The sequence below is a fragment of the Chiloscyllium plagiosum genome, unplaced genomic scaffold (genome assembly GCF_037043375.1).
Source record: "Chiloscyllium plagiosum isolate Xiang-an unplaced genomic scaffold, Cpla_swu_hap1 HiC_scaffold_31, whole genome shotgun sequence".
NCBI classification, from domain to species: domain Eukaryota; kingdom Metazoa; phylum Chordata; class Chondrichthyes; order Orectolobiformes; family Hemiscylliidae; genus Chiloscyllium; species Chiloscyllium plagiosum.
The window spans coordinates 22,136,848-22,145,121 of NW_028270169.1; the positions used below are offsets into that span (position 1 = coordinate 22,136,848).

At 36.9% G+C, this 8,274-nt stretch overlaps 1 protein-coding gene across 4 annotated transcripts in view; it reads left to right on the forward strand.

Annotated features, from left to right (window-relative positions):
• ankrd13b (ankyrin repeat domain 13B) overlaps positions 1-7,420 on the forward strand; it is a 391,612-nt gene extending 384,192 nt beyond the window's left edge. For 3 of the 4 annotated variants that reach the window (XM_087977332.1, XM_087977334.1, XM_087977335.1), the window contains one exon: positions 46-7,420. The gene's annotated coding sequence lies outside the window, so the exon portion shown is untranslated. Of the gene's footprint in view, positions 1-11 lie in introns of all 4 variants that reach the window. The other variant, XM_087977333.1, reaches the window with a different exon arrangement.
• Positions 7,421-8,274: the final 854 nt, after the last annotated feature.

The following is an 8,274-nucleotide window of genomic DNA, read 5'->3' on the forward strand; positions in this document are numbered from 1 at the left end:
GATTATTACAGGCAACTGATTATTACAGGCAACTGGTTATTACAGGCAACTGGTCTTTTGAGTTGGAACATTGTCCTTTAACCTTTAGGGTTTAGAACTGAACTGAGTTCATGCAAAATGCTTTAAGGAGTCTCCCCTGTCCCATCTCACTTGTTATTATAAAGGTCTCTAATAAAACAATAGATAGTCTAATTCCACTCCAGTAGTTATGAGGCGACACATAAAACTTTATAGCACAACTTTTAATGAGGAAACTTAAAGATCTAATGATCACAGTGGTGCAGTAGAGGAAGAGTCTACTGTGGTTAGAATCCATGTTCATTATCAGGACAGTATAGATTCTGTGTACTATGCATCATACTGGGAAACCTGATTGATGACAGCTCTATGCAACTGTTCATTATAAAGTGGACCAATTTATATTGACATGACAGCATTGAGCTCAAGGTCCTATGCAGACAACTGGACCAATGCACCTTTCAAAAACTAAATTTAAAGCAGATGGAAGAGAAATGTTCACTTCTTATCACATCATGTTAGCCAAGCCTTGAATCAGTGGAACATAGTTTGAACTTTCCAGCATTGCCAATCAGAAAGTAATTATTTTGCTTGGACACACAGTCAGGATAATTTTCTGAACCTCTGCCATTTTGTGAAATTCATTTTCATATGTCAATGATGAGAAAATTAATGAAATACCAAAATAACTTGGCTCCAAAACTACAAATATCAGTTTTCAGAATAATGTGAATAAAATGTTTTAAAACCCTACTCTTTAATTCTAAATGTATACATTTAAAGATTGAAATATTGAAACCTCCAATTCATATTATGCAAACTGAACAGATCTTGGATTTTTTCAGATACCTTTGTAGTTAATCTTGATTTTTCTAATTTTTGGAACTTGTTTCCTGTTCTAACATTTGTATTGCAGACACAGGCACTATTAACATTAAAACTGATCAAGTGGACCATCAGCTCTAACATAGCTATTGTTGATCAATCTTAAAGAAACACGGTAATGGCGACCCTTTAGCTTTCATAGTGATGAGTTTATTTGCAACTCATAAGGCCACCTGAGGACTGGAGTTGATTTTGACTTATACCTTGTCCTCAGCAGATAGATGTTGCAGTTCTTGGCAGGATCACCAGATGACTTTGTTAACAGCAGTAGAAAATTATTTAAAATTGTGAAAAGTGTACTTTTGTGAATTAATCACAAAACAGTGTTTAGTGACAATGCTGAGAGTTGAAAAGTAAGTACTCCAGACTGAGAGAATATAGGCAATTAACACACAGCAACAGAAAAGTAAAAGAGAATTGAAAAGAAGCATACTTTGGCTTGACTGTCAGATTTTTTTGAATCAATATATTTCACAAAACTAGGCTGCATTGTAAACAGTGTGAATGTAAACTTCAAATTACAAAATGAGAAAATATATTGAGTAACTTAGTAAAACCATGGCAATTGGATTTCAATGCAAACAAATGTAGTGTATTCCATTTTGGATCCAAATGTACTTTCTGAAAGTTAAAGTGTTACAAGTAGTAGGGGTCCAAAGAGATTTGGGGTGTTCAAGTATCAGGGACAGGAACAGATAATAATCCAAAAGCCTTTTGATTTATTGGCCTCTATATCTAGAGGAACAGAATACAAGGGAAAAAAGTTAAGCTGCAGTCGCCCAAAGCCCTGGTGCAGTTTTGCACTACACCGCAGGAGTGAGAGTGGAACATAGATTTAACAGAATGATACTTGGTCTCCAAGGGTTAAATTGCAGGAGAGGTTACACAAATCTCCAGCATTTGTTGCCTTCAGCACAGATTCCAGCATCTGCAATAATTTTTTCTTAGACAAACCAGCATTGTATTCAATACAATTTGGAACATTTAATCAAAGTTTTAAAGGTATTATTAGGAATAGATAAAACAGATTGTGAAGCAACTTCTTTCCATAGTCTGGGGCAGTCAAGAGTAAGGGGAATTTAAAACACTAGAGCCAGGCATTTCAGGAGTGAAATTAAGAAATGCCGCTTTAAACATGGCTGGTCAAAATTTGAAAATCTCTTTTGCAAATGGCAATGATGCCATTGATCTGATGCCAGATCAATTATTAATTTTAAAACTCAAATTGTTAGATTTTTGTGAGCAAAAGGTATTTAAGGAGAAGGGCAAGGGTGGAGTAAGGTTGAAGATCATCATGATCTCACTGAATGGTGGAACACACTTAAAAGGCTCCTCCTGCTCCTATTTATCTTTGAATATAATTGTATAAGTCTGGAGCACATCACCAACAAATAGAGAACAATGGATGAACATTTCATCAAAGAGATCAGATAATATAAACCATAAGAATAAGCATTATGATTTATTTTGGCGTCTGAAGTCACCATGTACTATTATTTTATAGTGCACTTTTTGCAGTGTTATTTTAAAGATTAAGAAGTCTTGTATATATTTGCTGTCGGGTATACTTTTTTTAAAGCAGTGGATGCCAAAGGTGACACAGAATATTCAATCATTAAAGCCGATAAAATATTCCATGGAAACAATAAATGAATCATAACATAATTAGCATAGAGTTTAATCAACCATCGGTATGCTTGCTGTGTTGGAGAATAACTGGCATCTCCCATAGTAAACGTATGATTACCTACCATAAGGTTGCTGTGGCTAAATGATATTTAGTAAAGATGTCAACAGTTTTTCAGGGACACTGGATGCACTGCCCATCAATGTTGTGCAACATCTGCAAAAAAAAAGAAAATGATCCATTTGGAATGAAAGTTTATTGAATTTCAAGGCTGTTCTGTCATCTCAGCATCCAGTTAGTAATAGTTATAAACATTTATGCTATAATCAATAGGGGGCACAAGGTAAAAATATGTTAGTTAGCAGTAACAAAGAAAGGTACAATGGAATAACATTGAAAGAAAAAAATTTATAAGGGTAGTTTCTAGAGATGTCATCTGCTGAGAAATTAAATAGTTGGGTTAGGGATATATTAGAAAAGTGCAGGTTAGTAGGAACTAAAACTTTCTTCTCGAATGCCTGAAATAAATTTAGACTCATTTAAATCTCATCTTGAAATAAGACAGTGGAATAAAGTTAAATTCTAATTATGTGGTTATATACAGTTTTTGAGTTATGCTGATTTAACTGATGCGTGCTTCCACCTCTTCAAAAAGCCCTTTAATAATCTGGGGACTACCTCCATTTACAGCTTCTTTTCACATCCATTCGACAGCTGCAACATGGTAATATGGCATTTTCATTGATTCAGAGAATGCTGTAGTTGGAGCAGTCCCATAGAGAGGTGTAGTGATGAACCTTCTTTAAGAGAGGAACAGAAATTACAGAAACCCATTTCTGCAGACACTGTAGGTTACAAAATACAATCTGAAGGCTGCAATAGACAATCAGTACTCAAAGGTTTGCATTTGATTTTTTTAAAGTAACGGCAATCATACCTATCTCGTTACCATCTGGGACTATGAATTTCTTCTTCTATGACTAATAACGTGCTGAGTTCACATGACCTTAATTTACTGGGAATTTGAAGAGAATAACCTAGGAATTGGATTATGGCTGAATTGGGTGTACTCCATGCAAACCAATGAAATGGGTGGTAGGAGTACAGCTGATTGATCTACCAGCTTCACTAGGATAATATCCACAAACTACTGCCATCAGTTTTCTATAATCCAATTGAATGACTAATCTCTCTTAATAGAAGAAACAAAACATCTTCATTTGAAGTACTCAAATTCCACAATGGGTGCAAAGTACAATAAGTGTGTGATTATTCCTCAGCATGTTCCTCGGTAACTCCTTCCCAAAGGTAATCTTATTAATATGTTTCAAACTGTTATTTTCCAATTGAACATGTTAACATGAACAATTAGACACGATGGATATCTGCATGATGATGGACGCAGATAAATGATATTCACGAGCATTTTGAAACCACAATTTGATCTGTACATAATGGAAGGGACACCAAGTCCAAAACAGTTACAGTGTAATCGCAGTTCTGTGAGACTGTCACATTAGGAATATAAATAGGTGGTTTAGGCTACCTGGAGTTATAGTAAGTGCAGTTTCAAGAATTCTCTGTTTGTAGGCATCCATTTCTCACAGGGAGTTCCAAAAAGCCTTCTGCCTCCATCACTCTTAGTGTGCAGTATCTTCTTGTCCTACTAATTGGTATAGTTGTGATCAATAGTTTCATCATGCACGGAGATGGAGGAATGATTTTGGAATGCATAATGACATTGTAAATGAATTCAAAAATAATGCATTTACAATCTTATGTGATGACCAGAGTAATAGTTTGCCCTCTCCATTCATAAAGAATCATAGGTGAAAACTGACTAGCCTTACCATTTTACACCATAGTGTGTGCATCAGCGGCGCTCTAATTGTACATGTTGTGATTGTAACATGATCAGTCAGCTGGACCTCATAGAATATGAGTTCCCTGATTGGACCAGATTAACAGCCCCAATCAAAGATCCCTGGCTGACAGATAAAGGGGGACTGTCAAAGATACTGGCACTCTGATGAGGCAGTACTAAAGTCAAGGACTGTTCATGTGTAAATGAAGGGTGACTTTGGTGACTAGATACAGGCTCTGTGGAGCTATTTCAGTAACAGTTAGAACTTTAAAGGGGTATCATCTTCACAAGTGATTTTAAAACTTTTTTTCAGAAAGTACACTCTCCATTTTGCAAAACAAAAAGTGGACAAATGCACACAAAGTGCAAGAGAGCAATTTTATACACATATTTCCGAGAATTCAAAGAAGGAGGACATGGTTGTTGAGTAGAGAGCTCACAGTAATAGGGTTATCAATCAAACAGGCCTGAAGAAGGGCTTATGCCCAAAATGTCGATTCTCCTGTTCCCTGGATGCTGCCTGACCTGCTGCGCTTTTCCAGCAACACATTTTCAGCTTATCAATCAAACACTCAAATGTGAATCAACATTACAAGCATTACTTCTGCAAATGAGGGAATCCCACCTACAGCTTCCCTTTGAGAATACCTAGACTTGGATTGCCAGATTAATATGGCGTTTATTGTTTGGCACTTTCCATCCATAGGGATTTAAAGTTCAACAAGTGCTGGTCTAACTGATGCAGCCAACAGTAGGAAACTGTATAATAATCCTCAGGCGTCATGCTCTTTTGATGCAGGAACTCATTACATGAGTGGAACACCTAATGTCTATGATGCTTTTGGGTTCAAAGGGATGTGTTTCACAATTTACCATCTGTTGGCATACTATTATTTATGAGCATGATGTGTTCTCTCTAGAATGTAAAGTTCAAGAAAATGGAGCAGGTGTTAGGAATATTGTTTTCTAAGATTTCAGTTTGTCAACTAAGCAGTAAATAAGGTTTCATTAATTTCATTGAACTGTGAGTGGTTTAATGTAATGTACTAAAATAAATTAATGCTACAGAATTAATATAAAAAGTTTCAAAATGTTATTTTCAAATTGGAGCTTAAAATAACTATGTCATTAAAGGGCAAATTTATTGAAATCGATGAAGGTCTTGGGAACCTGATTCTGAATATCACAGTTTAATAAAGTTCAGCAAAGAGTGAGGGAATAGATCTGTATGTCTGACATTTCTCCCAAGGCTATATGGATATCAGAGCCATGCCATTCACAAAGACACAGAGACAGACAGAGGGAGAGAGAGATATATGCCTCCATCTCCTTTTTTGCATGTTTCCCTACCCCTCTTCAAGTGCATTGACAGAATTTCCCACCACTGTATGCTCCTCCCGCCATCAACCCCACCTCCACAACCCCCCAACCCTAACCAGTCATTTGTGGAAGATTCTTCCACTGCCACTGAGGAGGTGTGACACTTTCCCTCAGTTAGGGAAGAAATTGTATTGTTAAGTTACCCCAGGCCACCCAACAATCAGACATGCATAGTCATCAGCAAAGTAAAGTCACTCATCTCTTATCGGCCCATCAATACTTCTGACAGTTGAACAATCTAACATAGGATACAAATAAAGATGAAAATACTTATCTATTAGATGTATAAACATGTCAAAACTAAAATCATGAAGTAAAGCTGAAATTACACTGCAGAATAAATAACTATGTTCAAAATAGTGGAGTAAAACTCAAAAGTTGGCACCTTCAAACTTTGCAAGACAGATTGATATGCTTTGGATAGGTCTTGGAATGAGAGCTTGCATTCCGAGCATTTTATCGGAATTCATTGAAAAGTTTGAGAACTCCAGTCACATGACACAAAAAAACAAAGGAAAGAAAATTGACTTTTGTTTTTACATTGACTATATGTCCAGGTCAGGTTTGGACAAATACCACTATCTGGAGCAAGTCCAAAATAGGAAACACTCGTTAAAACTTTGCTGTTTATGAAGCAAATCTGGCCCAAGTTAGTAATTAATAAGCTGAACCTTTTTCCCCCAAATCTCCACCTGCTTCTGTAAATTAGAGGGAAACATTTCCAGTGCAAAACAAAATTGCAGGATGTTTCTGTGTTTCTTTAGTTCCAGCCCTGAATGTATGTGTATGCAAAATGATTGATTACAGTTATTGAATTTAAGTATAAAAGAAGATTCCCCAAAATGATTCATGTTATCTTGCTGCACTAGTAACATTAGAAAGATTACCGGATCCATGCATACTCAAATGATTGGAAATGCAATTATTGATCTATTGAATTGGTAGCACAAATTCTAGGTTTTCCTGTTTTTTTTTCATTTTATGCATTGTATTTTCAAGTTAATTTTTACCTTAAGTAATGTTTGCAATATACACACTTACTCACTGGAAAATCTTTTCATTCTCAAGTAAAGGTTGACAAAATCCAAATATGGTGGCACAGTGGCTCAATGGTTAGCACTGCTGCCTCATAGTACCAGGGACCTGGGTTCAATTCTAGCCTCGGGTGACTGTGTGGAGTTTGCATGTTCTCCCTGTGTCTGCCTGGGTTTTCTCCTGATTCTCTGGTTTCCTCCCATAATCCAAAGATGTGCAGGTCAGGTGAATTGGCCATGCTAAATTGCCCATAGTGTTAGATGCATTAGTCAGGGGTAAATATAGAGTAGGAGACTGGGTCTTTGGAGGGTCAACGTGGACTTGTTGGGGCCGAATGGCCTGTTTCATTCTGTAGGGTATCTATTCTAAATTGGCTGTAGCATCTCAGGATATGCAGGTTAGCCATGAAAATGCAGGTTACAGGGATAGGATGGGGGTCTGTGTGGGATGCTCTTGGAAGGATTGGCATGGGCTGAATGTCTGCTTTCATACTGGAGGGATTCTATGATCTGATCTGCCATCACCATCAGAACAATTTCAGATAATGTTTTCTGTGATCATTCTATAAAACCAAGAGAAATAATGTAGGGCTTTTTACATCCTGAAATTAATGTTAACTCATTTCTGAAGACATAAAAAAGAAACCTTTATCATGCTCAGTGATTTTAGAGAATAGAATCTTACACATCCCTCTAGCCACTTACAAGTAATGCTAACCGATAAAATAAATACCTAATTCCAGGAAGCAAACTATCAGAGTTACACATGATGTAGTTCAAGACATGGTTAACTAATGCCTCTCTCCCACCTTTCCCACACAATATGACCCATTGTCCTTATAGGAGCATTGACCTGTTAAAAAATTATTTTGTTGTTTCTCTCACAACATGGTATGCCGCAGAGTGTTTTATAACCAACAAAATGCTTTTCGTCGATGCGTACTCACTTTGGCAATGCTGGAAACCTGGCAACCAATTTGCATACAGCAATCTCCCACAAACAGCAATGAGATCATTTCCTGCTATACCTGTTATTGCCATGAGGGTAACTCCCCTGCTGTTCTTTAAAAAAGTGCCCGGGATCTTTTACATCTACTGTGCTTAATCTTTGCGTTCAAGCTTTGAAATGGGATTTGAACCCAAAATCCTATTCCCAGAGGCAAGAGTTCAAATAAGCCAATGCTGACACACAAGAGAACATTCCTATTCATCAAACTGGTGCTAAAGGTTATAGACTTCATGCATCACCCTAACGATTATTTTTTTAAGTACCTCAATCTGGCCTTCTTCATGCCTTCACAAAGATCAGGATAACTCACAGTTGCATGCAAATAAATTGAGGAAGAGATCCCATTCACGTCGAGAAATATAACCCATTTTAGTTCGGATATAGCTTGTTTTCCATGGTAGGGTTGCAATATGTGCCATTCCATTGGTTAAATGATAAACCTGAAAGGAATCACTGG